At 43.8% G+C, this 3,944-nt stretch overlaps 1 long non-coding RNA gene across 1 annotated transcript; it reads left to right on the top strand.

The window, feature by feature from the left end:
* The first annotated feature begins 265 nt into the window (after positions 1–265).
* On the top strand, positions 266–2,693 carry LOC102390950. Its single transcript, XR_328903.4, has 3 exons — positions 266–448; positions 928–1,019; positions 2,357–2,693. It is a non-coding gene; the product is annotated as an uncharacterized LOC102390950 (long non-coding RNA).
* Positions 2,694–3,944: the final 1,251 nt, after the last annotated feature.

Raw genomic sequence — 3,944 nt, 5'->3', positions numbered from 1 at the left:
GCTCCCCCATCCCTAGGATTCTCCAGGCAAGAACACTGGAGTGGGTTGCCATTTCCTTCTTCAAAGCATGAAAGGGAAAAGTGAAAGTGAAGTCGCTCAGTCGTGTTGGACTCTTCGCGACCCCATGGTCTGCAGCCCACCAGGCTCCTCCGTCCATGGGATTTTCCAGGCAAGAGTGCTGGAGTGGGGTGCCATCGCCTTCTTCAACCGTATGAGAGACAAGCTCAAATAGGTTGATGGAAATTATATATTTTTGTTCAAGTAGGAGGAGTATGTCACCACCAGGCACTGAGAGGGCCCAGAGAATGGTGCCAATGAGGGGAGGAAGAAACAGAAATAAGAGAGTCTGAAGATGCTGTTTTGATGAGCTCACAGATTTGCCCATGACCAGCCCTGGAACCGCACTCGGGGACGACTGGGTTTAGAACCTGGACTGAAAGGATCAAGAGTGAGTCAGGGTGGTGGGGTGGGGTAATCTGATGGGCTGGGCTCCCTCTCCAGGTCTGTGGGCCAGATGGAAAGTATGAGCTTCTCAGTGGTCTTCAAAGTAGAGTGAGCAAGATCATCTCCTGGAGAGCATGGATGATTAAACTTCTGTTTTTTAATCTTTTTTTGAATGTCTGATTTCCTTGTGTTTTATAATGACTATATGTTTAACTGGACATTTACTAATTTGTGTACAAATAAGTATATGTATTTATGGGAATGCATGCTCCTGTGTTCAAGAATATTTTCCAACTTGGGGAGGCATGGTCAAAAAGTTCATAGCCCACTGGGCTTTAGACGGTAAGATACTTACTTGGATTTCTAACTTTTAAAAAACAGTGCTCAGGAGGTACTGATTCATTTACTTTGCTGATGACTTGGAGCGGTAATAATGATCACTCACGAAATATCCATGGCTTTCTCTCTCATTTAATCCTGCAGAAGCAAAGTAAATTGTCCACAGCATGGAGGCTGGAGCTATACAACTTGGATCCAAATTTCTATTCAGTTGTCTCTTGACTGTGTGACTTGGGGTAAGTTACTCAGCCTTTCTGTGCCTCAGTGTCTTCATTGGTTGGATGGGAGCTCACAGACTCTAGAATAGCTGTGAAGATGAGAAGAGTTAATGCGCATAAATAGCTTCTAGGGGTGCTTCACCTTGAGTAGCCATTCAGATGCTAAGTTAGCAAGATGGGATAAGGAAAGATAAAGAAATGGGGGTTCAGGGAGGTGAGTGGAAGAGCTGGCATTTCAGCTCAGGCCTGGCTGATTCCAAAGCACTTACATTGGGATCCACAATGGAAATGATTTGAAGTCCTTACCAACAAGCAGATGAGAAGATATATCTGCTTCTGCTAATCAGATTCTGTGATTCTCATCCTCCTCTCTGCGCCTGTCTTTGGCATATCCACAGCCAGCACAGAGGGAGAACGACAGTGCGTCTTCCTCTCAGTTGGAGGAAGCCCCACGAGCTGGCCCTTGCTAGCATCAACCCCAGTGGGTGTGCTATTCCACCTCTCTATGGCACTCCAAAACTCTCCCCAAATCCCCCAGAGTGTCTTTGTTCCAAGAAGGGGGTCTAGAGCCTTCTGGAATGCAGAACAGATAAGCAGGAGTGTTGCAGAATGGAAGATGCTACAGAGGACTCAGGCAGGAAAGAGTGTACTTCCAATGAGAATGGTGGGGAAGATGTCTGGGCAGAAGGACCCAGGCTGCACCTCACAACCTCGCCTCCTGCCTCTGGGGTTCCTTGACAGCCCTTGAGAATGACACACACATGTTCAAATTCTGTACAAACCCAGGAGCAAGGTGTCCTGGCTGCAGAGAATTTTTGGAAGTTTCTATCAACTTAAGAGGCCTCTCAGGTTGATCTAACCCCAGTCTTTGCCCTGACAGCAGCTGCTGGGTGAATCTGAGGTTCATTCAATCTGTAAAGAGCTTCAGACCCAGGGCTTCAAGGTGGGGAGAAGAGATCACTGGGGTGTTCTTTGCTATAGGCTACTAGAGATAAACTTGCTGGTCGCAGACCAACTCTGCCCCAGCCCTACAAGCTGGCCTCCTGATTCCAGAACCATCTATGGTGCCATCTCCCATTAACATCACAGAACAGACTCCCTGCCCACCTCCCTCAGAAGAACATAGCTTTGGGGGATTTTCTAACGGTTTTTAGGGTAAATAGCAGTCAGGAGCTAGCACGCCATAAAACTTCTAGAAATAAAGAGAAATTTGCAGTGTTTCAGGACTCTTTAAATGATGCACTTCAAACAAGAGGCTTGCATTAGAATCTAAGTTAAAGTCCTGGAGTGGCTTTTTGTATTTTTTCTTTCATGTTAACCTGACTACAACTTTATCTTCTCCATTCACTTCCAAGAAGTCCTTCTGTAAAGAAGAGTTGAAGGCTGAAGCCCACGCTTACTCAATATGGGGCATGCTTGCCAGCTCCGTCTTGTCAGTTATCTCTTGGTGGATGATGGGAGGAGGGAAGTGACTCTCAAGAGACAACTAAAATGGTGCTTTAAGAAATCCTCAGCCAATAAAAAGTTGCTTACAGAGGTATAAGTCTTCTCTCTGTGTCAGCTTTCTTAACCTCCTAATCTCAACTGTCTAATTATGAATTTACAAGACCCGGGGGACAGCTGTCTTAAGTACCCTGAGAAGAATGGTCGCGCTCTGTGTGAGCTAAAATACCCAAGGCTGGGAGCAAGAAAAGGAACTACCTATCAGATATTTCATAAAACCAATCCCTAAAGTAGAAAAAAATAGTTCCCTCAAGACTTGCCCTATGGACTGCCTTTCATGGGCTGATTCATATTTATAAGCCAATTCGTCTGGAAATAAATCTCTTTAACACACTCAACTAACTCCAAGAGGTGTGTCCCATGGGAACCAATCTTCTTAAATGAACTGTCTCAAGAAAGGCTTTAGCAGCAACATTGTCAGTCCTGGAACTTTTACCTTTGGGGTGGGGGGCGGGGAATATATATATATATGTCAGGGATGGGTTGCTTGGAGACATAGTATACACAGAGTTTTAAAAACTGCCAAGTTGAATTCAGAAACCTAAAAAGATCTTCATATACCTGGTTAAAGAGATGGCGTTGGAAGTAACAGGTGTCTTATACAGCCTGAAATTCAATAATGGGTCATTTGATCTGACCTCATTTGGACAGATGTTGGGCTTAGAGTCCACTACATTTTTTTTTTCTCATCCAGAGAAAAGTATGTGTGCAAACTTGAGATTTCTTTCCCTCCCTTCTTTCTTTATTCCTTCTTTCTTATCTTTGAGGGTAAAAATGGCATCCCACAAAAGTTAAAATGAAGCTTTAGGAGATGACGGTGTTTTGGTTTTGGTTGGTGGTTTTGGGGGTGGAAGCTTGTACACCTTCATTTCAAAACTGGAGATTTTTTTCATTACATATTTTTATTGAGATATAATTATCACACAATAAAGCTATCTAATTTACAGAGTTGTTTTGAGTCATAAGTTACTAAGATTAAATAAAAGAAAACATGTGGCAGTCCCTCTGTACAACGTCCAATGTCAGTTGGATTATAAGTATGACGTCACCACTGATGCCACTTTTTCATTTAAGAACCTTCACTGACTCCCCATTTCCTACAGAACAGCCTACAATCTAAGGCTCAAAACTTTAAGGTGTTTAATAATTCAACCCCACTCTTCTTTCTAGTATTATCTGCTACTACCATCTCATACCCCCCACTTGTCAGATAAAACTAGATGACAGGCAACTTTCATGTCTCTCAAATTCCTCATGCTGCCCCTGTCTGCCTATCAGGGCCTTGCCATCCTTCAAAGAGAGAAGCCAACTCTTTCACGAAGGCCTCCTGATCACTTCAGCTGATATCTCGTTCCTGTCCAGTGATCTATCTCATTATGCTGTGTCACTTCTAAGGTATTTGACACATGTTTCGTATAACTACCTATCATGACTAGCTCC

The sequence above is a fragment of the Bubalus bubalis genome, chromosome 5, assembly GCF_019923935.1.
Source record: "Bubalus bubalis isolate 160015118507 breed Murrah chromosome 5, NDDB_SH_1, whole genome shotgun sequence".
NCBI lineage: Eukaryota > Metazoa > Chordata > Mammalia > Artiodactyla > Bovidae > Bubalus > Bubalus bubalis.
This window is presented reverse-complemented; position numbering and strand designations above follow the sequence as displayed.